Source organism: Physeter macrocephalus, chromosome 11 (assembly GCF_002837175.3).
Source record: "Physeter macrocephalus isolate SW-GA chromosome 11, ASM283717v5, whole genome shotgun sequence".
Lineage (NCBI taxonomy): Eukaryota > Metazoa > Chordata > Mammalia > Artiodactyla > Physeteridae > Physeter > Physeter macrocephalus.
Window position 1 is genome coordinate 127,314,508 of NC_041224.1, and position 12,933 is coordinate 127,327,440.

Here is a 12,933-nt window from a genome sequence, read left to right on the forward strand (position 1 = left end):
TGAGTACCAACTGTGGAAACACAAATACAGAATGAATAGTTTAATGATACCATATTACAATGCACGTTAAAATAATATTAGCTGTATTTCCAAGTGCTATGGTCATCCTATACACAAAAGAGCTTGAACAATTAGTCTCTACTCTTTGAGAGTCCATGAACTAAAATAAATTAATAATTACTGCAGATAAGAGCATTAAAGTGGTAAGATGGTGTAACCAAAATAACTATTATATCAAACACATAACTAAAATTTTAAAGGTAAAATGTATGTATCGAGTTTTCCTTTGGGTAGCAAGAAAGGAGATATTCACATGGTATAGAATTTTGCCTTAGTTTCTATCCTTAACAATTGCTTAATTACTCTTGCCCAGCCACTCGAGAAATGAGAAATATATATTTATACCTTTGTCCATTACTTAGTAAATTTTCAGGTACAAACTTTTTTTTACAACTCCAAACCTATGTATTAAAAAATAAAAGTTACATAAGCTTCTTACCTGGTAGTTTGAGCAAACTTCACCTTCTCCTTGGAAGGAAAGCAACTAGGGGTTAACTGGATGGTTAGAAGGAAAACCTGCTGATTTCCAGGCAAACTGGATATGTCAGGTTAGGAAGAGAATGATTGTTCTCATCAATTTAGCTTGGACACCTGGTAAGTCCTTTAGATGACCCTTTACCAGTCTCAGAAAAGTGCAATATGGACTCACAATGACCAACCAGATATACAGAATCGTGATCATTTTATTTTCTGCCAATAGTTTTGTAAAAACTATAGGCACAGAAAATTAAACGTTTTATTGCTGACAGATGCGCGTGCATGCTGGGAAGCTATATAGCTGGCCAACTCAAAACGGATGAACAATCCCTGATTTTCATAACACTGCACTTGAAGACACAACGTATTTCCTGCCTGAGCAGTAAGGAAAGGAAATAGAAAAGACTCCTTTCTAATATTCTTCCGGATAGTTAAATGTAAGTGTCTAGAGAATTTCTACTTACAGTTAGCTTGACTGTGCTTGGCCTGCCTCCTACCAAGATTCATCAGCCCACTTAGTTTCAGGTGCCTCAAGGAGGGGGGGAGAAAGGCTCTGTCTATGTGGTCTTGATCTCTGCTATCTGTTAATCCTGTCTAACTATGGCAGCAGCTGAGTTACATTTTTGCTCTTCTGGGGCTATTTATATTTAACACAAGACTCAAGCAACGGTTCCCAAATCCTGGTCTAGGAAACATTAAAAGTACAGTTTCTTTGGACCACACTACAGTTATGATTTAGTGGGTTGGGGGGATGGGGTGTCAGACATGCCATGAAACTATATTTTAACTGGTATTCCCAGTAAAAATACTACCATTTATGAATCAGTACTTAGAAGATCAAAAAAAAAAAAACAGAACCCAAAGTAATAAATCTCTAATAGTACAATTTAATATGTGGACAATGGAAATAAATATTTTGGAAGAGCAATCACACATTAGCAGCTACCTGTCTACCTTTACATGAAACCTAACCAGGTCGACCTGTTTTAAATTTCCATCTAGCCAATATCTGAACGTAGAAAGTTTGGACTAAATGACCTTCCCATCCCTGCTTCAAGGATTATATGCAGTGATGAGCTGATGAATGTTTAATAACCAGATATCTGGGAGAACTTCTGTGTGTGTGTGTGGATCTTTACATGCTTATTATAAATTATGCTAGTATAAGAGATATGTAACATACAATTTACAAATAATAATGAAATATACAATATTCTTTATTGTAAATTCCACATACCTAAAACTTCAGTATGTCACTTTTTGAAAATCCACTACCAGTTTTTATAATTCTATTGCCAAAGTGTCACTAATGAGACTATTAATATATGCTTGATTATTATCCAATTCAGCCAAGAAGTTCCTCACATCCTTAACAAATGAGTGTTGTGGCACAAAAGTTGATTTATAATTTTCTTTACGTGAAGGAATAAGACTAAAGTGAAATAGGGAAGGCCAATGAAGGAACTTCACTCACTCATCAAGGATGAGAGTAACTTCTTGGCTGAATTGTAAATAGTTTGTAAATACCAGAAGAAAATTTCCTCGTTTTTTAATTCTATTCAGAATTTAATAACTACAGGCATGACTCAGTTTGTTTAATCAGCATTAACATTTTCTCTAATTAATCTTGATTAAACAATCAACAAGACACTAAATCAATTCCTAATTTGCACCACTTGCTGATTTTTGTAGTGTAAAGACTCCCACCTGACCAATTTCAAGCTACCAACATGACATCACTGAGGGCCGAGTTTTGAAGAGGTGTATAGTAGTCTCTTCCATCAGACAATTGATGTATATAACCTCAAAAACAGAGATAATGATTAAAGGTAATAAAAGAATTAGAAAGTAATGAGTTTTGAGTATTGAGTACTTCTGTTTTAATATGAATTAAGTACATTTATATAATTTACGTGACTATAAATAAGTTTCTATAATTTAATTTTTGATAATGATTGTGTGTAACAACTGGTTCATAAAATTCCTGAAAACTTAACAATTGACTATCACGAACCAGTTAGAATCACTGTTATATGTGTGATTACCATGTACAGGTAAGAAGAGGCAAGGCAAAATAGGTTAGACAACCCACGCTAATGGAGGAGGGGAAGATAGAGGAGAGAGGCGATGTGGAAGGAAAAATGTAGAAAATCTTCCTTATCTATCTGCAACCTACACTCTCAGATATACCCATTTCTTAATTATATTGGCAGCAATTCACCAGCAGAACAGGAAGAAATCAACCAACTGATGGTGGGCCATGATCACTGGCCATGGCACCTTCTCTAAAAGCAATAAGCCAGTGATTTTCAACCCTGTTGCCTATTAGAATCAGTCGTGATTTTATATGTGTGTGTGTGTGTGTGTGTGTGTGTGTGTGTGTGTGTGTCATGGCTACCCAAACCAGAATTTCCTAAGGTGATTCTACATTCCAAATTACTCTGAAATTTTAACCTGGAAGATTCAACATTTAATTGTATCTATTGATTCACATTGGAAAATCCCTTTCTGAAATCTCATCTTGAAATCATGTAACTACCATATCGATTTCAATAAATATATGAAATAATCAATTTCTGTGTTTAAATAGGAAATTGTATGCAGCAAATTCTTTTTAGAATCAACTTTAATCAAAAGAAGCATCTCATTTACAAAATTCCTTGCAATCTTTTTCTGCTATTTATCATAAACGCCTCATGAGTGAAAAGTTTATATTCACAATATTCTGTTGCTTTTCTATACTTTCAAAATTGTAATATGAAGTAGAAGCAAACTTTGATCTGACTGACAACATGATGACAGGGACAGAAAGAGTATTTTTTAAAACATATTTTCAAAATTATGCACATGGAAAGGTATTTCCAGTTTGGAAAATCCCATTATTTTAAATGTCATTTACATGGTTATATTCCAAACTCCTTTGAAATTTTAACCTAGAACATTCAACTTTGATGGTGTCTATTTGACTTAAGCTCACATTCAATAACTTCTTTTTTACAAGTCACTATTTCAACACTCAAATACTTTGAAGTTAAGAAATAACCATCTAACATTTTTAAGCTTTTAATCAACTTTAACATAACGATCAAGTTAAGTAAAAATCATTTTATAGTAAAAACCAAAACTATTTCTGAAAAATATTTATGTAATCAAAACAGTGTAAAAAAGAGATTTAAAAGGATTACAATATGAACTTGGAGATATTAGTAATCATATGATGTTTTCATGCTTAGCATTATAATAAAAGCATCATATTAGAACATTTATATTCATAACTTAAGTTGCTAACCTTGAATGTTTTACATTTTAACCATTTTTCAGGTTGGTAGTCTCTCATTAGGAGGTCAGTATTCTCCTCATAATTTATTAGCAGTTTTGCTGGAGCTCCTCCCAGGGCCTCCATTTTCTCCATTTACATGTGGCTTTTCCTCCCACTCCCACATCTAACAGTGATGGTGTCAGTATTGGTGACACTGTCTCCAAGAACGTGAATCATTTGGGATGATAATCACTTAAAGTTAGTAGCACAACTACAAGGCAATCTGTTGGCCAGTTTGGGTTCAATTATCCATTTGCCCCTGAATTAACACCCAACTTTACAGACACAATGATTAATTCCAGCACCAGGGCATACGCAGAAAACTGTGGGCACACACTATAAAATGTCACTGTCTATCCACAGTACTAACTTTCCAATTATCATTTCATTTTGTTCATTTATTTCCATCTGTTTATTGCTTACAAACCCTTCTAGTCAATACATTAGTCTGATACCACCTAATTTTCTTTGGCATTTATTACAGTTCCCATTAAACTAAAATTCTAAAATAGCTTTTCAAATGCTGAATTTTTATCTTTGCCAGTGTAAAATTGTAAAACCTTCCTTATCCATTCATTGCATCAAAAACTCAATTTCTCTAGATGCTAAATCATTAATCTTGTTTGGATGTATTTCAAGATCAAAGCTTCCATTTTAATGTATTTACGTGACAATCAACAGTAAATCCTAAGATGCCCACCTTTTTGGATCATGACCTGACTAAATCTTTCATCTGAAGCGGATGCTATAGTACTTCTGGATTTGGAAACAAAACATATTTGGGGGATTATATTGAGACAGAGACAGCAAAAAGTCTTCCTTTTACATATTTTTCCTTTTTCTGAGCACATACAATATATTTATAGCTCTGCAGATTAACAGAAAACATGGATGTTATTATACATGCTGCTTTGTTCCCTAAGGCTTTCTTCAACATATCTAAGACAATAGCCTCTCAGAATTTTCTGTAACAGAACTTTGCTGCCACCAACTGAACACATTCACCCAATGCAAGGGGACGTTTTTTACAAAGTAGTGCTGGAAGGGAAGATGAAGGGAAGATCACATATTTCCTTGGCCCAGATCCCAAGCCCTAACCAGAACTCCATTTCTAATCCATTTCTAATCAGGAATACCACCAGAGCAATGGCAGCACTCCCTTCACAACCCTAAACAAATTTATATTAATATAAAACTCCTCCTTAATTTGTAAACAAAGGGCACTTGTTTTATTCAAATGAGCATAAATCAAAGGCTTGTGTCAGGAATGTCATGTCATGAAACAGTGATGTTGAACTGATCAGTGAACTGGACTAAGGGGGTTACCAGGTCAGAAAGGCAAACTCATCACATTCTCACCAGCAAATTCTTACAAAAAAGGCACCAAAGTCTCCACAGGTGACTAATTTCTCTGTGGGCCAAATCCACAGCTATGCCTTAGGGATAAGATATCAGTTGAGCAGCCCCAGATCTCTTAGCAACATATCAAGATCACCTGGTAAAATACAAACTGAAAGACCCCAGAATTACCAATCAGAACCTCCCAGAAAAGGCTTTGGGCAACAGAAGATCCCAATTCACAGCCAGAGTTGAGGATCACCAGCTGAGTAAATCCTATTCCTTCACTTTTTTTTGAAAGAGGGAGCAGGCTCAGAAAAGTAAAATCAATCCACCAAACTGTGAGCACAGGCCCTCAAGGAAAACCCTGAGAAGGCCTGGAGCGATGGGAGTGTGGTACCCAGATCAATGGAGAGGCTAATCTGTGTGGAAACACCTCCAGCACGTTGATGACCTTTGCCATACTGCTTTGCCCTCTTGAACAATTCAGCATAAGCAAATGAAAATGCTGTTTGGGTCAAGAAAACAGTCCTTTGAAGATAGAGAATAAGGAAAATAACTCCAGTTTATTTTTATTTCATACCTGCCCCATTTAGCATGAAATTTTTGCCTTGAAACTTATGAGACCTGAAAATATATTCTCTTTACTGTGTGTCAAATACAACCTACTTTGCTAATTCCTGTGACACTAATATTTTTCCCTGAAGAGACAGCCATGTCTGTGTTTTAAATAAATGTTTTGCATAAAACATTTTAAGTAAAAGTAATATATATTTGAAGATTTTCACATATTTGGCTTAGTATTTATAGTATATAAAAGGAAACAATTTAAAACACAGTATGATGATATTTGTTCCTACAATTTTGTAATTTGTTTTAACCTCCCTCCTGGGAAGTTTTATTTTAGGCTTCTTTTAGTGTCTTATGAAAAAGATTCATTCACCTGCCACCACTAATGAAAGAGAGTTAATGTTTTATTTCTCCTACTTCTTGGACCCCCCCCTCAACGCTACCATACCTGTCCCCATCCAACCCTAGCCCTACCTCAAGTAACCTTGCTCCAAGTCTAACCCTGGTTCATCCACCCTCCTGCCTAGAGGTGACTTTAACCTGCTCTCCTAGCAAGCACCCAAGAATCCTTGAAATTAAATGGGGCACTACTGCCCCCATCTGATAAGATGAATCTATTTCTTGAAAATAAGAAGTTGATTTCACACAACAGAGGTTCCTATTTTTGCAAATACAATTTGTACTAATTTATGGAGGTGGGGAGAGAGGGAGGGAGAAGAAAACAAGAAGGAGGCTGGTGGTAGAAGTGGCTTGACTCCACTATGAGTGAGAGCTATAAATCTATAGAAGGCAAGACTCCTTATCAAAAATCTGATAGGAGGAAGGAATGGGGTATCTCCTGGGGAAAACTAACCCAAAGGAATGAAGTGGCCAGGCAGACAAATTGCTTTCGGTTAACAAAGCCTCAGCTGTTGAAGGGGAATAGGGTACAAGCAACCCTGCTTTGGTACCCACATGGAAAATTGTAAAGCTAAAAGTGAAAGCATATTTTCTTTCTGCATCTTAAGAGAATACAGAATTGATTCTGGAATTCTGAGGACACCTGAGAATACTAATATGATTTTGGCTCCTGAAGGACTTCAGAATATCGGTGGAAGACAGAGAAACCCAAAAGATGTGGTTTACCCAAGTGCCATAGGACAGATCAAAAGAAAGCCCAAACCAGAAAAAGGAAGAGAAAAACAGGGGTATGTAGTCATTGGAAGGACTAGCTCAGGAGTACACACAAGGTATTTCTAGAAGATTCCCATTAGTAACTTAGAAGCCATTTTACATGGAGATGAAGGTTCTGAAAAAGAAGATGGAACGGCATAGGGGCATCAACTGGGTTTCAGGCACTAATGATAGAAATGAGTGGCTTCCACCCACAAGACGTTTCACTTCCACCTCCCACCTGGGAACATATTATACCGCTTGGAAATATAACAATATGCCTTCTCCTTGGTCCTGATATGCTCTTATTATCACAAACTAAAAGTTCCCATAAGAAGTGGCTAATTGTGAGGCGGGAAGGAGACCCAATATCTTGGCTAATTATTGTCATAAAGAATAAATAACATTGAACCTAAATCTATTACATATTTCAGATACTGTCCTCTAATTAAACACCACCAAAATAATCCCATCCAATAAGCCCACTCTTACAAGAGTATATTTTGCAGCTAACTCATTCTAGTAGAGCCAATAATATAGATTTTTATAAAAATTCAGTCTTTTACAAAGATCATACTAAAGTTCTATTATAGCGAGGAAATACTTGGCCTTGAATATTTTCAGGCTGAAGTAATATCTTTGATGCTTTAAGGTATAAAAATTCAGAGTTCACAACCAAAAACTTGTCTAAGTTCTTAAAGTTGTAAAACTCATCCTTTTTTTATGTGATTCTTCCCACTAGGGCAAAAAATGTGGTTCTTCCCACTAGGGCCTTTGAGCTGACACTGCAAGGGTTAGAATTACATTCTACCAAAAAAAAAAAAAAAAAAGCACAGAGAAATAAATACTTAGTTGTGCTCATCTAGACAGTAAATGACCATATGTAACATCTGCCCTGATTCCTCAGAGTCCCTCAAGTCCCATGGAGATGTACTTGGCCAACAGCAGGCTGGTTCAAGTGGGTTTTGTCAGGTCTGTGGGGCCTGTCACTGTTAGCTCTCCTAGCCAGCTGCTGTTTAGTATTATGTGGGAAAGTCTCTCAGCCACAAACTGCTGTATCATTGTACCAGGACACTTCTCTGATGCTATAAAAATTCTCATGCACATTTTCTCTGGAGAAAGTTTATTGGAAGTTTATTAGAAGTGCATCTTCTGGACTTCCATTATATGTCCCTGTGACTAATTCTTATGGTCCCTATGACTCACCCTTAAGTAAAGTGGGAAAGCCCACAGAAGAAAAGTATAAGTACCAAAATTTTCAAAATAATATGTCAGTTTTTTTATCTAAAATATTTTAATTAACCAATTAATTATCAAAGATTTAAGAATATTGTGGAAACTTCTAACAGGATTTCACTATAATCTAATACTGCCACATAGAACTGGTGGTATAGGAATACTACAGAGATAAAGGCTATGAAACCCAAACTCAAGGCTATGAAACCCAAACTCCCCATTTCAGTGATTATCAATAATTTACTGTAACAAAAAGTCTACATTAAGTTACATGGGGCACGCACCAAGAAACATGGCTGCAGAGGAGGGGGTGTCCCTGTCATACTTTCTTTGATGCATTCCTATTACTGTAAGTTATATCCTATAGTTTCAACAATCCCATTGCCAGAGATGTACCCCGGTGCAAAACTTGTGGCCTCAAACATTTAGCTGAATCATTTAGGTCCTTATAAACATATTGTATCTCGGCTTGTTATTGCTGAGTGATGAGCTAAACTTTCATGTAAACAAAGTGACACTCACTTCAGTTGAGAACTTTGAGTGCTCCAGGAAATCCTCGGTACACAAAACTCCTCCCTTCCTCATTTAAAAAACTTTAACCTCTGAAATTTCACATCGGGAACTCATCCTAAATTCCATTTTTAAGTGGAAAGTATTTCCCAAAAGTTTACATATTTTATTATCCTATGCTAAAAAGGTAATCATTTAACAGAACTGAATTCTTCAGTTGGGATATAAGACACCAAGGCCTAAAAGAGGAGAGACAGTTATAAAAGACAGAACAACCACAGAAACAACAAGTGGAGCCCTGAGGGGTAGACTTCCCAAGTTGGCTAGCTGCTCAGCCCACAGAGAAACCCTTGCAGACCAATATATTCTCTCTATTACGATAGTGGCAGAAAAAAGAAAAAATGGCACAGGACATGAGATGGAACCATGAGAAAACTTGGCCATGTCAGATACTGTTTCATAAGAAGTTTCCACTGTGAAAGACAGAAAACTAGTAGAAAGGGGGCAAGTCACATTACATCTCTCAGACTCAGTTTCCTGATGTATAACACATGGGAAATATACCAACCATTGCCTACCTTGATCCTAGTAAGTATCAAATAAGAAAATGTAAGTGAAAACATTTCAAATATCATAAGTATTATGTAAAGGTAAAATATATTGCACATATCAGATTTTTTCTACACTTAACAACAAATAAGGAGACTTTTTCTGAATTCCTGCTTGGTTGTCAAAATGCAAGCCCCCGATTAGTCTTTATAACCCAAATATTGCCTTGAATAAATCCATAGAACCTCCCCTACCACCTCCATCTCTTTCTCTTCTTCCCTTTGGTGGTGGTACGAAGAAAAATGGGAAAAAAGAATGCTGACTGTTTCTGATTTCTTAGCTTCTCTGCAGCTGCCACTACAGAGGTTTCTTTCTTTTTTTTTTTTTTTTCATTTTTTTTGGTCTCTTCTTTCAACACATCTTTAACTGCATCTGCAGAAGCTGTGAGTGCCAAAAGTCTGTGTGAAGGAAATGAATGCAGAGAGAAAGAATTCATAGAAAAAGAATGGTTGACATAGAAGTTACTAGAAGTTGCATTTGTAAAATAACCTTCACAGTCAGAGCAACTGTTAACCATTCATTTAACACAGTGACACAGTATATTGAATAGATTAGCAAAGACAGACAACAGCACTATCAATATGCAAAGACACTGAGAAACTTACTCTGGGAAGTAGCTGGTATAATGAAGCAAAATGAAACGATATTAAAAAATAGGGTAGACCAAAAACCTTTTGAATCCACACCACTTTCTCTAACATTGGCCATGATTTTAGGTAGCCAAGAGAGTCAATAAATTTGTTCTGTGGTACAAAATCTAGAAGTAAATATTGGTCATAGCTTCTAAATTATTTTTATTTACTTTCAAATGTAGATTAATTGGAAGTCAAGAAAAAAAACTATTCTATCACATCTATCTGACTAATAATGGGCATACCTCCTGGTAATCACCATTGCTTTAGTCAATAATAACAGTGAGACTGAAATATGGCTCCAAGTTAATATAAGATAGCATATATTTGAAAGCAATATAATATACGGCATTGAGAAAAAGGAAGGCAAAGCAAAATACATCAGGAAAAAGAATAATTTATTCAATCAAAAATTAATCAAATAATATTTGTTGAACACTTACTATATACAACAGTTACATTTTGAATTAAGTGTATTATTTTGGATATTCCTCTAACACTGTAAGAGAGATGATATTAGGCCTACCTTGGAGATGCAGAAATTGAAGCTTAGAGACATTTTCCCATGGTTACACAGCTGGAAAGTTAAGTAGCAGGCATTCAAACTGACTCTAAATCCCAAGGTCTTTCAGTATAGTAACTTATTAATAAAGTAATAGGTTTCTTATTCCATTGACTGTAGGAATAACAGGTTTGACAATTATGAAACAGGGTGCCCACAGCCACAGAAGAGAGAAAGTATTTGTTGCAAATGTTAAATTATCTTTCCAGCAAATAGATGAAGAAAACTCTAAAGTGAGGTTCAGTTAATAGCTTTAATGAATACATTCCAAGAAGTGAGAAAAGATAAATCACCAAGATCTGTTAATGTCTCAAACAAATGGAAAAATAAAGCAGATTATAAACAATTACCAGGTAACATAAGGACAAAGTACCCTAGGTCAATATAAAGAAGTACAAATATATAATTGAATAAAGAGAGATACATTTTCACTACAGAAGACAGTAACCTTATTTAAACATTTCTCATATTCTAAGATTTCAACCATAATCTTTTCATATTTGAAAACAATTTGGACATTTTAAGGACAATTAGGCAGTACTCAAAAGACACTGGAGGACTACAACAGAAAAGAGTTAGTATTCTATTTTTTTGTTCTAGTTTTTTAGTGTCTTGCTTTGGTATCATTTTCTTTCTACCTTACCTCAGTATATCACTTGGGCAAATAATGAAGAAGTTAGAAAAATGAATTTAAACTATTTTTTAAAGTGCTGAAAATTTTCCGTTACAAGTGCTAGCAGAGTTAAAATTAAAGAGAAATTGATAAACATGTTCAAATTATAAGACAGGAAAATGCCTCAAAGTTTTTAATAGCAAAGTAATTATCATTTTCCTCAGAGATTAATCATGTTATATCCATACGTGGAAAATAACTGGAGAAATGAGGTACACTGAAAAAGACAAACCCAGAACCAAAAAAAAAAAACTTCTACTTTGAACATTCAGATAACGTGCACATAGATATAATTTGTAGGAGAGGACCTTCAAGATGGCAGAGGAGTAAGACGTGGAGATCACCTTCCTCCCCACAAATACATCAGAAATACATTTACATGTGGAACAACTCCTACAGAACACCTACTGAATGCTGGCAGAAGACCTCACACTTCCCAAAAGGGTCTTGAAGCTCCAGAAGGGTGTCAGGACTGAGCCTCTGAGGTGGGAGAGCCAAGTTCAGGACACTGGACCACCAGATACCTCCTGGCCCATGTAATATCAATCGGCAAGAGCTCTCCCAGAGATCTCTGCCTCAATGGTAGGACCCAGCTCCACTCAATGACCAGCAAGCTCCAGTGCTGAACATCCCATGCCAAACAACTAGCAAGACAGGAACACAACACAACCGATTAGCAGAGAGGCTGCCTAAAATCATACTAAGTTCACAGGCACCCCAAAACACACCAACAGATGTGGTCCTGCCCACCAGAAAGACAAGATCCAGCCTCTTCCACCAGAACACAGGCACCAGTCCCCTCCACTAGGAAGCCTACACAAGCCACTACAGACGTGGTCCTGCCCACCAGAAAGACAAGATCCAGCCTCTTCCACCAGAACACAGGCACCAGTCCCCTCCACTAGGAAGCCTACACAAGCCACTGAACCAACCTTACCACTGGGGAAGACACCAAAAACTACGAATTACGAACTACGAACCGGCAGCCTGTGAAAAGGAGACCCCAAACACAGTAAGTTAGGCAAAATGAGAAGAGAGAGAAATATGCAGCAGTTGAAGGAGCAAAGTAAAAACCCACCAGACCAAACAAATGAAGAAGAAATAGGCAGTCTACCTGAAAAGGAATTCAGAGTAATGATAGTAAAGCTGATCCAAAATATTGGAAATAGAATGGAGAAAATACAAGAAACGTTTAACAAGGACCTAGAAGAATTAACAGCAAACTAACAATGATGAACAACACAATAAATGAAATTTAAAATTCTCTAGAAGGAATCAATAGCAGAATAACTGAGGCAGAAGAACTGATAAGTGACCAGGAAGACAAAATAGTGGAAATAACTATCACAGAGCACAATAAAGGAAAAAGAATGAAAAGAATTGAGGACAGTCTCAGAGACCTCTGGGACAACATTAAATACATCAACATTCAAATTATACGGATTCCAGAAGAAGGAGAGAAAAAGAAAGGGACTGAGAAAATATTTGAAGAGATTACAGTCGAAAACCTCCCTAATATGCGAAAGGAAATAGTCAACCAAGTCCAGGAAGCACAGAGAGACCCATACAGGATTAATCCAAGGGGAAATATGCCAAGACACATATTAATCAAACTATCAAAAATTAAATACAAAGAAAAAATATTAAAAGCAACAAGGGAAAAGCAACAAATAACATACAAGGGAATCCCCATAAGGTTAACAGCTGATCTTTCAGCAGAAGCTCTGCAAGCCAAAAGGGAGTGGCAGGACATATTTAAAGTGATGAAAGGGAAAAACCTACAACCAAGATTACT

General features: G+C 36.2%; 1 long non-coding RNA gene across 1 annotated transcript in view; it reads right to left on the reverse strand.

Annotated features, from left to right (window-relative positions):
• Positions 1 to 12,933, reverse strand: part of LOC129392543 (uncharacterized) — a 362,878-nt gene that overhangs the window by 288,151 nt on the left and 61,794 nt on the right. The window lies entirely within an intron of this gene.